Consider the following 20,070-nt stretch of genomic DNA (forward strand, 5'->3'; position numbering starts at 1 on the left):
GTAAGATGTTCTATAAGCGGCATTTGCCCCCAATGAGACTGGCTAAAATGTACCCTAATATGAATCCAACATGCTGGAAATGCAGACAAAACCAAGGTACTTTCTGCCATATGTGGTGGTCATGCCCGGAAGCCCAAAAATATTGGATTAAAATATGGAGTTGGCTACAAGAGATAGAGGAATAGCGAATAGAATTTAAACTGGAGTTGTTTCTATTGAGAATTACTGGGCCTGGCTAGTCTAGGGAAGAGAAGGACCAAGGGAGACAGGATAACCGTCTTCCAATATTTGAGGGGGCTGCCACAGAGAGGAGGAAGGGGTCAAGTTATTTTCCAAAGCACCTGAAGGTCAAACAAGGAATAATGGATGGACACTGATCCAGGAGAGATTCAACCTGGAAATAAGGAGGAATTTTCTGACAGGGAGAGCAATCAACCCATGGAACAGAAGTTGACTTCAGAAATTGTGGGAGCTTCATCACTGGAAGTTTTCAAGGGGAGGTTGGACTTCCATTTGTCAGGGATGGTGTAGGGTCTCCTGCTTGGGCAGGGGGAGTTGAACTACTAGATGACCCATAAGGTCCATTCCAACTGTGTTAATCTAATCAATTGGAAAAGGGGCTTATCAAACCCGCTCTTACGTTTGGCTACCATAAACTGACACGTTTCTCCTTTCACAATGCCTGGGAATCTCAATCTTCGACAAGGTATATTCAAGACCCCCCTAAAAACAGGGGAAGGGAGGACTTCTGTCAGGTGCTTTGTAAGAGTAAAACCCACTCAGATTAGATCAGTGTTCTCCAACCTTAGCAACTTGAAAATGTGGGTGGACTTCAACTCCCAGAATTCCTCAGCCAGCAATTCTGGCAGGAGGATTCTTGGGAGTTGAAGTCCACCACACCTCAAAAGTTGTTGAGGTTGATAAACACTGGATTAGGCCATGCCAGGTTAGAAGGCCAAAGACATCATACAAACCCACGGTTTGTTTTAACCATGGTTTGCACAAGAAGCCAAACGGCCTGTTTCGTAACCCTGCTGAGCTGCCAAGGGCTGTCAACCCTTTTGATGGCTTCTAGTTTTGGGGGAAGAAAATGGGATGGGGAGGGCTGTGGCACTCAAAACTAGGATTAATTGCATCGCCCCCTTTTTTCCTTTGGCTTTTTTGGGAAGGAAAGGACGCGACGCTAGCAATCTCTTGGCAGTTTTCTTTCTTTAAAAAGCAAAGTAGGTTGCACCGATCTCAGGATTAGCAGTATGATTTTTAACCTGTTTACCATTTGAGAGTGAAAACTGTGGAGTCCCCGGTGCCAGCAAGCTGAGTTGAAGACGACTTCAGAGGACCCACATAAAAGGGGCTGAAGAGGAGAATGGAGGTTTGGGCCTTGACTGCTGCCTCTTCCAAACCACAAGCACCAGAAAGGGCCCATTCATTCCACGGAGGGCTTTTCCGTTTGTTAATATATTAAATTCTATTGATCATAGCAAGTTTTACAAAAACTATACACACAAACACTGAAAAAAAATACTAATATAGTTCACCCAAAAGGGGTGGAGTGAGGACAAAAGAAAGCATGGAGGGAAACTATGCACAGATAGTCCTCAGGTATCGAACAATACTTAACTATTTTCTCAATCTACATTTAAAAAAAATAATTCTCTATTGCTATAAAATGCCCAAAAGATGAAGTGTGGTGTCACTTTTGGAAAAGGAGACGGAATTGTTCAAAAACAGAGGAGTTACAGATAAATCTCTGTAGAAACAACAACCCATCGGATGCGAATGAAGTCGGATTCTTCTCTTTGGAGTAGCTTCATTCTTCCCTAGACTTGAGGTTCAACTCAACCGTTTGTTCCTCTCTTCCCTTCCTTCCCCTTCAGCTCCGTCCTACTAGGCAACTAACCAGAATCTGTCTCCAGAATCTTAACCAATCTATGAAGACCTAATAATCTGCTAAGCTATACAGGTGGTCCTCGACTTACAACAGTTCATTTTATGACCATCCATAGTTGCAACAAAACTTGACCATTTTTCACATGTACAACCATTGAAGCCTCCCCAAGGTCAAGGGATCAAAATCCAGAGGCTTGCCAACTGACTCATATTTATGACGGTTGCAGCGTCCCTGGGGTCATGGCATTCGCCTTTTGTGACCTTCTGACAAGCAAAGTCAATGGGGGAGCCGGACTCACTTAACAACCATGTTACTACAACTTAACAGCTGCATTGATTCACCTAACAAATGGGGCAAGAAAGTTTGTAAAATGGGGCAAAGTTCACTTAACCAATGTCTCACTTAGCAACTGAAATTTGGGGCTCAATTGTGGTTGTGAGTCGAGGATTATCTGCATTTATAAGTATGTCAGGGGCAAAAAACCAGGAGGCAGGATAGAGTTCAAAAGCCTTACAAGTTTATTCCATGCAACCTATACAAATAATCTGATCTACTAATGGTCAAGACAAGTTGATGCCAGATAAGAGTCAACTCACCTCAAGGGGGCTGGACTTAGGCCTCTTTGGGGGTGGGGGTCATAGGGACTCGAGATCCTAGGTAGAAGGCAGACATTTCTCTGGGTACAATGAGAATTTCTCTGCTGAACAAAATTCCGCCCTGGTGTCAGGAAGGGCATCCAGCCAGTAAACACTGCGCTAGCCCCATTCAGTTGCCCAGACTTCACCCCGCAAGGGATTATGGGGTCATTAAAAGAAGATGCGGATGATAGGAACTCGAGGCTGATAATGTGTTTGACCCCACTCTGATCACCTCCTACAAAACAGGTTGGAATTGTGTCTCGTGCCTTGTGAATTGTTCAGGAGGGAAAGTTGGAACGGAGTTTGGTAAAATGAATCCAGGACATGATGACATTGACAGGGGGCAGGTGGGTGAGCCCACCCCATAAAGAGAAACAGGGTTTTGCCTCCTCATCTGAGCATGCAAAATGCAGCCCTTGATAAAGAGCATGAAGTCGCTTGGGTGAATTTTCAGATATTCTGCTTATTCCACTGATAATGTACCAGCTAGGAGAAAAACGCGATGAAAGCTAAAGAAATAATTCCCTTTGTTGGAATAAGTTGTTGAACGTAGCGCTTTATTGATTAATTTCTTAAGTACTCACAGAGTTTACCAGCTTGAAAATTACCTAATAAAAAACATGAAGCACGCAGAACAAACGTTATTCTGGTTTTCGTTTTTACAAAACCTCATTGCCGCCGATAATACTATGTTCTGTCACTAGATGTCGCTATTTACACCCTGTAGCAACATGAAAACCAGCCGACTTCAGCTCTCAAAGTGGCTGGGAAAATTCTGGGAGTTGAAGCCCACACGTTTTCAAATTGCCACGTTTGAGAAGAACTGGTTTATCTGATGCTTAAAATGGGCTGCTAATGGGGGCGGGGGCAAAGCTATGGGGCCCAGGGAATTTATCCAGGTCTCCCTCAAGTGCGTTTCTTGTAAAGATAGAAAAAACTGGCTCCGTAGTTTGCAGAGATCCCAGGGGAGCTAGAAATTATTAGAGCCCATTTGAGAAAAGTAACACCTCTATACCTGTGGCATCCACCCTTACTGTGACCCGGGGTGTGACACACACAAATAACGAAGTCACAAAAGTAGAATAAATTCCCTTTAATGCTTCCAAATTGGCCCCAATGTCCAATTATCCTTGGCTGGATAACAAACTCTTCAAAAAACAGTCTATGAAGGTCAGAAATGCAGTCTGAACCCAAAGTAAAGATAATTAGAAATAAAAAAAAAACCAACACAAACCTCACTGAAGTAATTAACACAGCAGGCCAGGATGATAAATTGCAGACTTTCAAAGGATAACACAAGCAGCCACAGTTGGGCGGATGCCAAAACTCAGATAAGCCTCGACCAAGATAATGCAGGCTTTGCTTCCAGCAAGGAGCTGCGTGTAAATGCCCCACTTATATCCTGTTCTCCCAGCTGCAACTAATGAAAGGGATCAGGGCCTTTTCCTCTCCTGTAAGCCATTTTGCTCCCTTCTCTGTTCCTCCCTGTGTGCCCTAGGATGAAGAGGGGTTGGTCCTGGGTCTTCCTCTAATGCCCAGCCGGACTGTGCCCTTCCCCCATTTCCTCCACAGCCACCGAATCCACACTCCCACTCCCTGTCAGCTGCTTAACCTCCCCCTCAGAATCGGACTCCAACAAGGGTATGACACACGCTCAAAAGACACCACTGCCCTGAGAAGCCATTTTCCTTCAAAAATTAGAAAATTCCAAGGGAGGAGGAGGAGGTGATTAAGAAAATAATGGAATGTGCAGAAATGAGTAGACTAACATTAGAATAAGAGAGCAAGAAGGAAAGGAGTATTACAATTTTTGTGATTTATTTTATCAATGGCTAGATAGAAGAGTAAGAAATTGAAGTATATTGTAGATGTTGTGCACATATGTACCAAACTGACACATTGTACAACTGAAAGAAGGTTTTATTTGTTGCTTTGTCTGTTATAAAAATAGAAAACTTTTTTTTTTTTAAGTCATTATTCCTTCCACAGGAACCCCAGGCAGGGGTGGGATGCTGCCGGTATAACAACCAGTTGTAAGGTATCCAGAAAGTATCCATGATATCAATCACTCCGAGACATATTCTCTCTAATTGATTTATTTAGAAACAGATCCGGTACGTCTAAGGCAATTTCCCAAAGTGAAAGTATTTTTGCCCATTACACAGAATCCACTTTCTCTCCTCCCTTCTCTCCTCCCACTTCTACACTTCATAATTCACAAGAACCAATTGACTGCAACTGGAATTTCTTAGTAGGACATACAGGAACACCTTGAACTTTTCAACTCCTCCACAGACCCCCCTTCCATTAAATGTGGCAGCTGAATTTCAAAGCTGACACCAGTTCAGTGATCGCGCACTTTGCGCGCATGAACAGCAATGCAAAAATCCTTACCTGCTAGGTTATTTTGGGGAATAACGCAGCCGAGGAGCGGCAATCCGCTCTTCCGTGCTGATCAACCGGGACAATAACCGTCAGTAATGCACAGAGGCAGGCGGTGGGCTCACATGATCATCGGAGAGAACCGGTTCGCTCCGTGCTGATCTTTGGAGCAAGGGGTTCGCCCAAACCGGCAGAATCCCACCCCTGACCACAGGGTAGAAACAGCAGGGGGGCCCCAACCAGTTTATTATTGTAACCACAGATAATAGCATATGATATGCCACAAAATACAATGAAATAACAGAAACATGACATCAATTAGATGTAAGAAATTAAAACAAGATAAAGCCAGAGCTACAACTAAGAACTTAAAGTCAGGGGTCCCATCCTGGCTGAGGAATTCTGGGAGTTGAAGTCCACAAGTCTGAAAGTTGCCAAGTTTGGAGACCTCTGACTTAAGTGGTTCTAGCAGGTCTAATTAGCAAAAGTACCAATGTGGTTGCTACCAGTTGGAAAAAAATGTTTGCAAGGAGATTATTTGGGCCCCGAGGTTCCTCTACCATCAAAAATTTGGCCCTAATCTCCCTGTAAATGTAGCAGACACACACACATTGCAAGGATTATGGAAGAAGAGACCAAAAAAAAACCGTAACAGGAGAAGCTAGAAGAAGACCAGGATTTTTCTCAAGCCTGCCTTACTCTTTACCGTCTGGCAGGGACCAAGGTTGTCCACCTGCCAACTCTTCCTTTTTCTCCCCCTTCCCCCTCTTTTAACTTTTACCCCCTTGGCTCCTCTCTCTCGCAACCAAGAAGCCACTGCCAAGAACAGGTGGCCTTTTCATTTGTCTGGAGTGGGAGAGGGTCTCCTCTGCTTATGAAGGAGGCTGGATTAGAAAGACCCTTCCAACTCTGCTATTCTGTTGTTCCACATCTCCATGGCTTTCTCAGCTTCATCGTTTCGCTTTTCTCCAAATGAAAGCGGAAGGAAACGAGGAAAATATCCAGCCCGACGGGCTGCGAGTTCAATCTGAGTAGCAGCAGATATTTCTCACTCTGGGCGCAACGCGTAAAATATCAGCTGCGAACTCCGCACTGGTGACAGGAAGGGCATCCGGCCAGTAAACACTCAGCTCCGTTCAACGGCTCCGACTCCGCCCAAATGCAAGGGATTGCGGGGGTCATTAAAAGACAAATAAAATAAAAATAAAATATCCAGCCTGTCTTGCTTCACCTTTTTACGGCTGGAATAAGGGGGTGCTTCATTTCTTCAGAGGTGTTGACCAAACAAAACATTTTTACAATTTTGCTTGCTTTTTGGTTTGGGGTGGGTGGGATTACTTTTCCAGAGCTACAGCTAAGTTGGTTAACCTTCTGAGGCATAAAAGTGTATTTATGATTATCACGCTAGCTTTAGCAGTCTGGAGACCACTTCAGATCAGTTGGCTTTTCACACACAAAGTGAGCTTTTAAGGTGTTCCCTGTATAGAATAGAATACCTTTATTGTCATTGCATTCCACAAATACAATGAAATTTGAAAGCTACTCCAGCACGGTGGCCCAAGCAGCTCATCACAATCACACTAGAGAGTATTTAAAAATTAAAATAATAATAGGACTAAATCACAAGTGCACTGTTTGATTCAAGACAATTACTGCCTTGGAAAAGAAAGTATTTCTCAATCTATTAGTCCCCATTTTAAGACACCTATAACACTTCCCTGATGGTAGCTGAATTGAAATACGAATGACCAGGATGAGAACGGCCTGTGGATATTTTTAGTGTTCTAGAGAGCAGTCTGGTCTTTGCAATTTCTTCCGGAGAAGAAAGAGAGCAACCGATGATTTTTTGTGCTGTGTTTATAACTCAGCTTTACTTACAACTTTGTGATCACGGATGGTTACTGGAAATGGCCTACAGAAGAAAGGTAGTCCTTAATGTATAGCGGTTCGCTTAGTGACCATTTGAAGTTACAGCAGAACCGAAAAAAGTGACATATGATTGCTTTTCACTCTGAATGACCGCTGTAGCATCTCCAAAGTCAAAGGATCAAAATTTGAGTGCTTGTCTACTGGCATGTACTTATGACAGTTGCAGTGTCCTGGGGTCATGTGATCACCCTTTGTGACCTCTCCAGTTGGCTTCCAAAGTTAATGGGGGAAACCAGATAACAAACCCATGTTTCAACAACTCCAGTGATTTGCTTAACAACTTTGGCAAAAAGGTCGTAAAATGGGGAGAAACTCACTTAACAACTGCCCCCCAAACTGTCAAATTCTAAGGGTGTATATATGGTACTTAGTGTACTGCCAAGAAAATGATACTGAAAGATGTCGATATAATTTCTATTACAGAAACTTCTGTAAAACTTTTTAACATTTTGCTTTTTGTAAACTTTTTAATATCTTGAACTTTAACAAAGTACTCTTTAAAAAAAACAACTGCTTTGCTGCCTTGTTTAGCAATGGAAACCGTTGGGTTCTGCTGTGGTCATATTTGAGCCATAAACAGACAAGGTGCACAGAGAATATACAGTCCATGGAGTCTAAAATTAACACTTGGGAAAAATTGTTTGGGTTTTTCTCAAAATTGTTCCGCCTTTCTAGGTAGGAGACAGATAAAACTTTTAAAACTTAAGTCTACTGTACATATTTTAAGAAGTACTTTAAATATTTACTATACAAACACTTAAGGAAATGTTATTATTATGTCTCTAAAACACAACAGCCGATAGTTCTGGGCTCAGCCACACTAAGTTCAGGGTCTTTTCCCACCAATATTTTTCTTACCGGTGCAAAAAGTAGCAACAGAAGAAATGCTAAATAATTTTCTTATCTTGGCTCAGCCTACGTTACAATCTAGGCAGCAAATAAAACAACTCTTAATCCTCCCGCTTTCTCTCTCCTGGCAAGGCAGACACAAACACAACTCCTGAGTTCTCTTCCGTATGTTCAGATCTAATTATATTATGGTTGAATCAACCCAGATTTGTGATTGTGCTTTGACCTACTTCCCCCCAAGTCACAATCTGGTGGTTGTAATGCCATATTTGGCATCGGGTCTTATCTACTCCATTTTGCTTTTACAATTCTGTTTGGTACACCAAGGCTCAGGGCTTCTCTTTACTGAAGAAACACACCAGGCTGGCTGAAGGAGTTTGATCTGCAAAGAAATGACTAAATGTTCATTTCTAAAATTTCTTAACTTGGAAATATATCTCACCGAGATTGGGTGTCATTTTTGTTTAACAGCCCTTACAGCGTGTCCTATTCTCTTAAATTGCCCCATTTGGGATCAATTTAAGAACTAGAGCTTCAATCCAAGGAATTCTGCTTTCACTGTTTGCTAGGATTTATTCAGCTGATCATACATTTCACTAGTTACGGTTCGGTTTCACACAACCTGCGAAGCGAAGGTATGACTGATTTGTACTGCCCAAGGACCATCATTATTTAGAAGTCAACCCCGGAAAAAGCAGAATTCTGGTCTATGTACCCAACAGAAGTTCCTCAATCTCTACTCCCAATCTTTAACGGGAAGCAAGGAAGTCTATTAGCACAACAATTGCTTGCAACCAACATGGCTGCCCTGGTGAGAATCTAAACCACGGTTTCTGAACGTCCGTAACTCTGAGATGGATGGACTTCAACTCCCAGAATCCCCCTTGGAGTTGAGGTCCATATACTGTATCTTCAGTTGCTGAGGTTGGGGACCACTGATGTAGACATCAATACATCCAATCTGAGTTACTCTCACCTGGCCAGAGACGCCTTGTTAGAGCACACATTCAGCCATCCATATACTCACTACATAATTCACAACCAACTCACTTCTTGTTTTCACAGCAATAGAGTAGTATCAAGTTTTTTTTTCTTTTAAGAAATAGCAAAGGATGGGACAGGATGAGAAGGGAAGGGTCAGTAGGAGAAGGAAAGAAAAGGGAAGAGGGAGGAGGGGAACAGGGAAGGGAAGGGAAGGGAAGAGAAAGGAAAGGAAAGGAAGGGAAGGGAAGGGAAGGGAAGGGAAGGGAAGAGAAGAGAAGAGAAGAGAAGAGAAGAGAAGAGAAGAGAAGAGAAGAGAAGAGAAGAGAAGAGAAGAGAAGAGAAGACTGTTGTAGCAAGCTACTCTGGTACCAGATAATGCCTGAAGTGATCCAACTGTAGATTTCAGGTATCTTTAGCATTTATATTTTAATTGCTTTTCAGTACTGAATGTAGCTGGAACTGGTGGGTTTATGACTAACGTCCATTTTGTTTGTCCTTGGAAACATCCCTGGACTGGTATCTAATCTGGGCACAGCCTGTTTAATGTATACAAATTGAACCTCCCAATCTGCGAAAGATCCCCGTACCCATAACACCCCGCTCAAGTCTGTGTTTATTCTACTAGAGAGGCCGGATGCCCAAAATGTTCCTTTCGGACGCAATTCAGCCATCTTCCCAATGAGGCAGGACTAAAACTCCCATCAGCCACATCCAGGCAAGAGACCACGGAGCAAAAGACTAAAGTAATAAAGGTACGGAGGCTGCCATACACAACTGCAACGCCAGCCCCTGTCAGCAGCTCTCTAGGCCAGAGGTCTCCAACCGTGGCAGCTTTAAGACTTGTGCACTTCAACTCCCAGAATTCCTCAGCTAGCATGGAATTCTGGGAGTTGAAGTTTGCAAGTTCTGAGGTTGGAATCCCCTGAAGTCTAGGCCATTTTCCATCAGCAACTTTCCTGCAGCTTTCAAGGGGGGAAACCTAATTTTCGCAACCAGCTGGTTTCAATTGTGCCTTTTTCACAGCATGCCAAAGAAGTACTGGGGGATGGAAAGCAGGAACCAGCAGAGGGTTGTGGGAAAGACTGGTGCCCAGTGAAGATTAGAGCGGAAAATAATATTGTGGGTAGCTCAGACAAAAAAGCAATCGTTAAAAAAGGCATTTGCTGCATCCCTCTGCAAAATGACAAATACACACCCTACTGTGGCAACTATAGTGAGTATACTGTCACTTAAAATATGTCGTGACCTCAGTTCACTGGGAAAAACGGGATAGCCCATTTTCTAAGACTATCTTGGTCAGTGTTGATGTTGGTCAACCCTTACTCTGGACAAAATAACTTTGCCCAAATCCATTTGGCAACTTTACAATTTGTGGACTTTAACTCAGCCTCGCTGGCTGAGGAATTCTGGGAGTTGAAGTCCACAGGTGTAAAGTTGCCAAGACTGGATGGCTGAGGAATTCTGGGAGTTGAAGTGTACAGGTGTAAAGTTGCCAAGGTTGGATGGCTGAGGAATTCTGGGAGTTGAAGTGTACAGGTATAAAGTTGCCAAGGTTGGATGGCTGAGGAATTCTGGGAGTTGAAGTCCACAGGTGTACAGTTGCCAAGGTTGGATGGCTGAGGAATTCTGGGAGTTGAAGTCCACAGGTGAAAAGTTGCCAAGGTTGGATGGCTGAGGAATTCTGGGAGTTGAAGTCTACAGGTGTAAAGTTGCCAAGGTTGGATGGCTGAGGAATTCTGGGAGTTGAAGTCCACAGATATACAGTTGCCAAGGTTGGAGGCCTCTGACCTACAGACCCATCAGAAGCCCAGCAAATAAGTCTCTGAACCCACCCTTACAGCCCATTTTTAGCGTTCCTACTTAAGCTAAAAGGTGTTCTTTCCAAAGGTTAAAAAGCATTATCCCATCCCACCAGAGTGATGACACAACTCTTGTCTTCTAGAGACCGAAACAGAATAATTACAGTGGTACCTCAGTACTCGTCATTAATTGGTTCCGAGAGGCGTGACAAGTACTAAAAATGATGAGTTCCAAACAAACCATGTGACTAAGGTGCCACCTTTTGTTTTCGGTAGTGAGTCACAAGTCAGCTGACACCCACAAGTTCTTGCTTGCGCATCGAGTATCAAAACAAACAATAAATACTAGGACAACATTTTCGCATCAGAATGTGTCGAGTACCAAATTCGACCAGTTTCAAACCAGTGAAGTACCAAGTATGACTGCAGATGAAAAGATTGAAAGCCCTACCACCACCACAAAGGGTAGCCCATCCCAGTTCCAGCAAAGAAAACCAGCTTGAGGATAATTTCTTATATATCACTTTGCATATAAGGATGGACCGGTGTCAACTTCCAGCACCTACATGTACAGTACCTTTTAGGATTTCACTTGTCGCGATTCATCTAAGGAAAATGCTAATGTCTTAATGTCTGCTTCCAATTACTCCTTGACATGCATAGCAAAAGAGAGTCAACAAGGAAGTGTACACTGTTTTTATAGGAAAAGGGGGGGAAAAAAGCAAGCTTCATCCAGCAGCATTTCCCAACTGTAAAACAAGGTTCACTTTATTTATTATTTTGCAAACATAATTTACTCCCAAAAGGAAGAAACGGAAGGATACCGCCTGCCAGGGTTGGTTGGTCAGTCTGCCGGCAGTGGGCCAGTCCCATAAATATTTGGCAATGGGTGGAATAGAGAGCTCTCTTCTGCCCTCTTTAACTAAAAAGAGGCCAGTTATTGGAATCCCCTCCTTCCTTCCTGAAGGATTCATAAAACAGTCTTCATAATTCATGTATTTCCTGAGAGTCTCCAATCAACTAACTTAGAACTGAGGAGAAATTTACTAACGGTGGGAGCAATCAATGAATGGAGCAACTTGCTTTCAGAAGTTGTGGGGGCTCCAACCCTGGAAGTTTTGAAGAAGAGATTGGACAGCCATTTGTCTGAAATGGTATAGGGTCTCCTGCTTGAGCAGGGGTTGGACTAGAAGACCTCCAAGGCCCCTTCCAGTTGTATTATTTATTGTATGCACTATGAAAAAAAACGAATCCCCTGAAAACAGCTTTCTTCACTCAGTGTAGCAGGAAACAAGCTAGCATCTTCCTCACCCCAGCGCTATCAATTTAGTGAAAATCAGCTTTCTACCTATGTGGGCCTCAAGAATTAGTAAACAAGTTTCCACACACTGGGACATGATAGCAGCCTTCCAAATACTTGAGGGTCAGCCACAGAGAGGAGGAAGGGGGTCAAGCTACTCTCCAAAGCTCCTGAAGGCCAGACAAGGTACAGTGGATGGAAACTGAACAAGGAGAGATTCAACCTGGAAATAAGGAGAAACTTTCTGACAGTGAGAACAATCAATCCGTGGAACAGGAGATGCCCTCGGAAATTGTGGGAGCTTCATCACTGGAAGCTCTCAAGAAGAGACTGGACGGCCATCTGTAAGAAACTGTGTAGGGTCTCCTGCTTGGGCAGGGGGTTGGACTAGATGACCTACAAGGTCCCTTCCACTCATTCTATTCTATTCTATTCTATTCTATTCTAATCACACCTTCATTTCTGAGAAGCAAATCCGTGTTGTCCGAGGAATCCTAGCTGAAGGCATGCAGAGATTACTACCTTAGAGTAGGATATACACAACACGGATACTCAAGAATCTGTTCCACCTTAAATCCTCCATCTTAGGCAGCCATTCTGGAATGAAACTCTCCCCTGGGCTCCCTCTGAATATAAATCTTGCTGGTTTCTTTGATCTCCATTCATCCCCCCTTCCCAGGCAAATAGCAAAGCCAGTCAAAAGTCGCACCCCCCCCTCCTCCTCAGGCACAAATGCAGAGTTCCATCGTGGGCATCTCTCAGTTTTCCACAGGCAGAAAAAAAAAGGGCTTGAAAAGCAGTGAGAATCTTCTAAATTGCTGCCATTTAAACATAGAATCTTCTCCCCCTTTTCCAGCCTGGATTGTCAAGTTAGAAAAAGAATGTTAAGGTTAGTGTTGTTCTCTCCCCATGAATTAAGAACAGCCCCCCATTCCGCTATTGTACAGTCCGAACTATCTCATATTTTTTGGAATATTTCACAAACAGAGTGAACAATTAGATAACCAGTGAAAAGTGTGCTCTTGAAATCCTTGCAGAATTGCATAGTATTCTGCAAGGAATTCCACAGTACAACTTTTCACTGGTTATTTAATTATTTCACTTCTGCACCAACCTCCAAGGAATCCAAGAGGTTTCTTTTGGACCATTCTCCACAACGGGTTGGACTAGATGATCTACAAGGTCCCTTCCAACTCATCTGTTAATTCTAGTCCTCAAATGACAACAGGTTGCAGCCAAAAGAGCGAGGGTGGCCAGAAATGCTCCAGAGTGATTGGCCACCTAAAGATCTTGGTTATGCAGGGAGGAAGCGTGAGAAAGGGAGTAACTCCACCTTAATTACTCTAGGTAGAAAACAATTTGGAGAACTGCTTCCACAGACTTTCAAAATGCTTGTCAGATTACCCTCCTTACCATAAAATCTTCCCCCAAAAAACCAAACATCAGAAGAAGCTGGAGAAAGCGGTGAAGTTTTAGCAAGTTCACACTGGAAATCTCAACCATGGGAAGCAAAGAATTTTGGGTGTTCATCTGATAACTCCAAAGTGGGGCCTCCAGGCCTCAAGTCCCACAGTTAACAGTCTACACACACACATGCACACATACCTGTCCCATTGGAAATGTTAGAGGTCGAGGGTTGAGGGCCAACTCCCTTAGAAGACCCAAGGTTGGGCTAATGCTACTCAGGGGAAGTGGACAACACCCTGCCACCCATTTTTAAGTTGTGTCCTTAGGATTACCTTGGGAAGTTGTGGGAGCTTCATCTGGAGGCTTTCAAGAAGAGACTGGACTGGCCTCTCATGACTGTGGGGATGCTGCAACAGTCATAAGTGTGAAACATGGTCATAAGTCACTTTTTTCAGTGCCATTGTAACTTTGAATGGTCCCTCCACACAAGCAAAGTACCAGCAAAGGAGGGGAAAAAATCTCCAGAGAAGTTCCTGAGACAGGAAGTCTAGTCCTGCCAAGAATATAATAAGGGTCAACGGAGAGGCAGTTTCTGTAAGCAACACCAGAATGTTTCCTTCCTGCCTTCCTTACAGGATTAGCCCAGTAATTTCTTCTAACAACCGGTTCTCCGAACTGCTTAGAATGTTAACAACCAGTTTTAGCAAATAGGTGCAAACCGGTAGAATCCCACCCCTGGTATCTACCTCCTTCAAGATTAGCGAAGATGTATCCCAACATGAATCCAGCATGTTGGAAGTGCAAAAAGAAAAAAAGGTACATTCTATTACATGTGGTGGTCCTGCCCGGAGACCCAAAAATTTTAGTTAAAAATTAAACAATGGTTGCAAGAGATTATTTGTGAACCAACAGAATTAGAACCAGATTTATTTTTATTGGGGATAGTCAAAAAAAAAAAATCTGGGAGAAATATAAAATATATAGTGCTACATATTCTAACCGCAGCCAGAATTGCTTACGCCCAGTGCTGGAAACATACATGTATACCACCCGATGAATTGATTATTCAAAAAATAATGACTTGTGCTGAGATGGATAAATTAACCCTGATGTTACAAGAGAAAGAAGAGACTGACTATGATAAGACTTGGGAAAAATGGTATGACTGGATTGAGCAAAGATAGATAAGCGGATGATGAAAAAAATTAACGATAAGCAACATATAAATGAATGTTTATATTCGAATAACTTGTATATAATCCACAAAATAGTAGTATGAGACGAATGCCACAAACAGTTGAAGTTAAGATATTTGTACTCTTTTGTTTGTTTTCTTTTTAAAAAAGCCATAAAAGACTAATAAAGTTTTTTTAAACAAAAAACGTCCCAAGGTTTATTCAGAGCCTTTGATCTTCTTTCTTACTTTCCCCCCGTTCACCCACCCACCCCCAAAAAACAAACCCTGGCTGGCTCTCGCCACCACAGTCTCACAGCAAAGGCCAAAGAGAGGGATGCTGGCATCCAGGACATTCATTTGAGTAATATATTTCCGCCTTAAAAAAAGCTCCTTTTCGTCTTCCAAATATTTTGGCTTCTCTGGTTTGCAAAAAAAAAAATCCTGAAAGGAGACGAGAAGGGTTGGAACAGCTCAAAGGCTCGGCCAGGAATCTACCCTGAAGTCCCTCAGCTGTTCCAAGGCTTTTGAGAGCTTAACCAAGAAGCCGTAGGTGCCATTTCTACCCCCGCCCTTCCGCCCCCCCCCCCAGCTGAATCCTCCTCACAAACAGCCTCTGTTCGGGTCAGGAGGTTTGGGGAAATGAGCAAATGTTGCGTTTTCGGAGTCTTTCTCGGCTGCTTGACTTGGAGAGTTTAAACTCTCTCATCTTTCTCCTCTTCCGTTTCCCCCCCCCTCCCCCCCAAAAAAAGGATCCTTCCAACTTCCGATTCCCCGTTTCTTTTTTTTTTCTTTAGACCTGGATGTCCCACCTTGGTCAATTTTTTAAGACCTGTGGACTTTTGATTCCCAGAATTCCCCAGTCAGCATGGCTGGCTGGCTGGGGAATTCTGGGAGCTGAAGTCCAAATAGAATAGAATGGAAGAGAAGAGAATGCAGATTACATTAGATTAGATTAGACAGAACATAACAGAATACAGATCAATAGAGTAGAGTAGAGTAGAGTAGAATAGAATAGAATAGAATAGAATAGAATAGAATACAGATCAACAGATAACAGATAATCAGAGTTGGAAGGGACCTTGTAGGTCATCTAGTCCAACCCCCCACTGCCCAAGCAGGAGACCCTACACCATTTCTGACAAATGGCAGTCCAGTCTCTTCTTGAAAGTCTCAAGTGATGGCACTCCCACAACTTCTGAGGGCAACTTCTGTTCCATTGGTTGATCGTTCTCCCTGTCAGAAAGTTTCTCGTTATTTCCAGGTTGAATCTCTCCTTGTTCACTTTCCATCCATCGTTCCTTGCCTGCCCTTCAGGCGCCTTGGCTTGACCCCCTCCTCCTCTCTGGGGCAGCCCCTCAAATATTGGAAGACTGCTATCATGTCTCCCCTGATTAGATTAGATTAGAAAGAATAGAACAGAATACAGATGAATGGAATGGAATGGAATGAAATCAAAATAGAAACAGAAGAGAAGAAAAGCGAAGAGAAGAGATTACATTGCAGTAGATTAGATTAGAGTAGAGTAGATTAGATTAGAAGAAAGAACAGAACAGAATACAGATGAGTAGAATAAGAGTCGAATACAGACTGGATTAGAGTAGAATAGAACAGATGAATAGAACAGAATGGAATGGAACAGAAATAGAATAGAACAGGAGCTGGAAGGGGCCTGGAGATCTTCTAGTCCACCCCTCTGCTGAAACAGGAGGATCTTGGCAACTTGTAAGTTGCATGGACTTCCATTCCCAGAATTCTCCAGCCACCAATTGGGGTGGGGGGTGGGGGTGGGGTGGGGAAATGCCACGTATTGCAACCAGATTGCCCTCCGATCCAGAAAGGAAAGCGCCACCCCTCGACATCTCTACGGAGGGCCCCCAGCTCTTCATCAGACTCATCCAACGGACTCTGCTAGAACTCAACCTCAGCAGCCTTTGGGTCATGTTGGTTCTGACCAATTCACCGCCAGCATGGGGGCTGTTCCCGCTGGCCAGTTCAGGCAACTTCAGCCAAAACACATCTGGTGCCTCTCCCAGATCAGGGAAGGCTGATATTTGGCTCACCGATCCCCAAAACGGCTGCTTTAAATCTGGCCAGGGAAGGGTTAAACTGCAGCCAGCCTCTTATCCTATAGATGCGGCTCTGCCCACTGGGGGAAGATAAATAACCCACATTAGACGCTTATGAAAAGCTGAGCCGCTTGAAATTCCACAGTAGGAGATGGGAATATCCAATTACACTACCATTTTGGTTACCAAGTGATCGTTATTTTGTTCTAGCAGAAAAGTTTTAAGCCCACTTTGTGTGTGTGTGTGTGTATGTGTGTGTGTGTGCATGCTTCTGACGGTTACGCAAAGGTAAGATGCCACATGAACCCATCACTGGAAGTAAAGAACATCTGGACCGCTCATCCACAGCTCATTTAAAGAGAGAGAGAATTGGGCGCTGGGTCACACCAAATGTTGCAGAGCTCAGCGTCCAAAAGTTGATAGTAAAAGCCCCTTATATTTCCCCACCCCTCCTTCTAGGTCAGTGGTCAGAAACTGTATTTACTTGAGCTTCGGAGCTGAGTCAGAAGCCAAGACAGGCTGAGTTCTTCTACCACGCAAGCACATGTCCCTTCCTGAGGCCCAAAAAATATCTCACATTCCTACACGTTGGAATCAAATTTCTGGAAGCTTTTCTCAACCTTTCCTCTCCGAGCTGGCACACAATCCATCTTGAGAGAAGAAAAGAGAAGTTCTTACGGTTTCCTGCGCACACCAGGCTGTGGGAATAGCCCAGCTCTGTTTTGGGGGGACCTTACATTCCCGCCATGTTTGAGAGTTAAGTAACACATCCGCAGGAGTTCATTTGCTCCAACAGCTTTTAGGAGCAATTGCAGTTAAATAGGATACATTCCCCGGGTGGATAAATTAAACTTCACCCACAGATGACAGACAATTGCTCAGATATAATCTAATGGAACATCGCGTTTCTATGCTTGGGCCCTGAAAAAACAAAAAGTATACAGGTAGTCCTTGACTTATAACAGTTTGTTTAGTGACTGTTCAAAATTACAATGGCGCCGAGAAAAGGGACTTGTGACCATTTCTCAGTTACAATTTTTGAAGCATCCCCTATGATCATGTGATCAAAATTCAGACATTGGCAACTAACTCATATTTATGACGGTTGCATTGTCCTGGTATGTGGATCCCCTTGATAAGCAAATTCAATGGGGAAGCTAGGTCCATGTTACTGACTTCATGTCAGCACGTTTGCAGTGTCACTACTATTAGGAGACACCCAGGAGCAAAACACAGCATACAGACATACACATGGTAGGCAAATACCTGACAAGCAATCCATCTTCTTAACTCTACACGGAGAACTCTGCAATGGCTACAGGACACAAAGAGAGAGAACACGCCCTCTAATGGCTGCCTTTATAATAGTCACCTCTTAAAGAGGCAAAACTTCTGTGGATCCATTCTGTTGGTCAGCTCTTAAATTTCAATACCTTTAACACTTTACCACTTAACAACCATGGCAAGGTAGGTTGTAAAATGGGGCAAAGCGCCCTTATCAACTGTCACTTAGCAACAGAAATTTCGGGTTCGATGGTGGCCGTAAGGTTAAAGGCAACCTGCACATTTTGAAGTTCATTTCCAACATCTGCGGCTGCAACGCCATGAGACTGTCGCTGTTCAACGGGCCAAACGGCACCAAAGGACATCCATCAATCATTCAGCCACCTTTTCACCACTGCTCTGGTCACTCCATCAATACCGCTAGCCTCCCTGAGAGTTAAACTTCGGGTGGGCTTGCTCAGCAGGTTCCTTTCACCCTCCGTGTAGGATTCCTCTAAATCAGGGGTCTGGGAATTGAAGTCCTGCAAGCTTAAAGTGGCCAAGGTTGGAGACCCCTGCTCTAAATACAAATCACCAACAACCTCATTCCGGGGGAAACAAACTTAAGTGCATGTTAGTGAGCTCTAAATCTAAACCAAGCAGAAGCCTGCAAAGTACATTTTCCCAAAAAGAAAGAAAGGACCTACAATCAGTAACGTTAATTTTTCCCTACTTCCCTACACTAGCAGTTTCACAAACAATAACAAGAGAAGGTGAAAACGAGGTTATCGAAGTTCCTGAGCAAACAAGAGCCCTGCAAAACAGGAAGACCATGACTGGACTCCTTGCTAAACAGGGCAGGGATAATTTTTGAAATAGGAGAGGCAACATGCATTACTGTACTTATAGAAGTTATGTGCATTTGCATGTGTTTCAAAGCAGTAATATACTTATTATTTATCTATATATAGAAAAGCAAAATACCACTCATGCATCATCACAAAATCTCCAGAACCGTACAGCCTTCAAACTTGAAATTTTGGCACGTATGTTCCTCTTGGCTTCTAGGTGCTCACTAAGAAAGGATTTTTCGAAACGACCATCAGAGCTATTAGTATTTCCTACATTATTATTATTAACACGCTCTGATGCTAAGGAGTTCTACTCCCCCTCCCCACCTGGAAAGAAATCTGCTCCAAATGCAAAACACAGGCAGAGGAGGGGAGTTTTAGTTTCAGAGCAGCAAACAGCTTTAGTATCGAACAGTTGAGCTAAGCCACGCCCAGGCTCCTTGCTGTCTCCGTGCTCACTCAGCAAATACCGTTTCACTTTCCAAATAGCCCTCAACTCTCTCACACACTGACAGGACACTAGCCAGATGAATACCGATGGATGCTGGCAGGCAGAAGCACAATTCCACCCACCCCTTATTTTCCTCCCCAAATCTAAGCCCGACCACGTAGTGAAGCACGGGTATCGAGCTAGCTTATCTTTATATTAAAGTATTGTATTTTATTCCAATTGCATTTTAAATTGTATTTCATTCCAATTCTACTTTACATTGTTTTTATCAGATTTCAGTAATAAATTGTATTTGGAACTCTGCACTTTGATATGGTCTATAAATCAATAAAGTAAACTAATTATCTCCGATATTTAGTAGGAAAAATCTACTGGCAATTTAAGTGATATACAGAGGGTTTGGGGAATTGTTTTTTTTTTTTCCTGCAAAAAGCAAACAAATTATTAATATTTCAGAGAAACTTCCCAAGCCTCAAGGTTCAGTATATAAATAGAAACAGGTGAAGTTTATTTTTAAATATGAGCATTCAAGCAATTTTTGGAGAAACGATTATTCAGACAAATAGAAATATTTACACAAAGCACATTTGCAGTCTATTTAGAGGAACAGACATTGGCCATGAAAGATAAAGATCGCTTGCTGATTTTCAGTACCACCATCAAATACTCTGAATCTGTTTTACTTTTCTTTCCTCGTTAATTCTTAATGAGTTTGACAATTGCAGATTTCTGGAACGGAGCTTGTTAGAATGTATTTCATGCTTTCCCTGTATTGATAAAATGCATTGCTTGGCACATTTTAACAATACCAGTGGCTAAAGGCATATAAACACGGGAGCCTTTTATTGGGATCAGCAAGTGATTTCCCCAGATCCAAGTCCATGTTAAAGAGATCCTGCCAGAGAGGAAGCACAGGCAGACCTTGACTTAAGCCCAAAATTTCTGCTGCTGACAGAGACTGTTGTTAAGGGAGTTTTGCTCCATTTTATGACCTTCCTTGCCACAGTTGTTAAGTGAGTCATTGCAATGGCAAGGAACACAGAAGTGAATTTTTTAAAAAATTTTCTTATATGTATCCATGTA

General features: G+C 43.1%; 1 protein-coding gene and 1 long non-coding RNA gene across 3 annotated transcripts in view; one reads left to right on the plus strand and one right to left on the minus strand.

Annotated features, from left to right (window-relative positions):
- LOC148124709 (uncharacterized) overlaps positions 1 to 20,070 on the plus strand; it is a 529,533-nt gene that overhangs the window by 399,328 nt on the left and 110,135 nt on the right. The window lies entirely within an intron of this gene.
- Positions 1 to 20,070, minus strand: part of SMAD6 (SMAD family member 6) — a 49,380-nt gene that overhangs the window by 10,210 nt on the left and 19,100 nt on the right. The window lies entirely within an intron of this gene.

This window comes from Pseudonaja textilis, chromosome 13 (genome assembly GCF_049901715.1).
Source record: "Pseudonaja textilis isolate UNSWEBS1 chromosome 13, rPseTex1.2, whole genome shotgun sequence".
In the NCBI taxonomy this organism is placed as follows: Eukaryota; Metazoa; Chordata; class Lepidosauria; order Squamata; family Elapidae; genus Pseudonaja; species Pseudonaja textilis.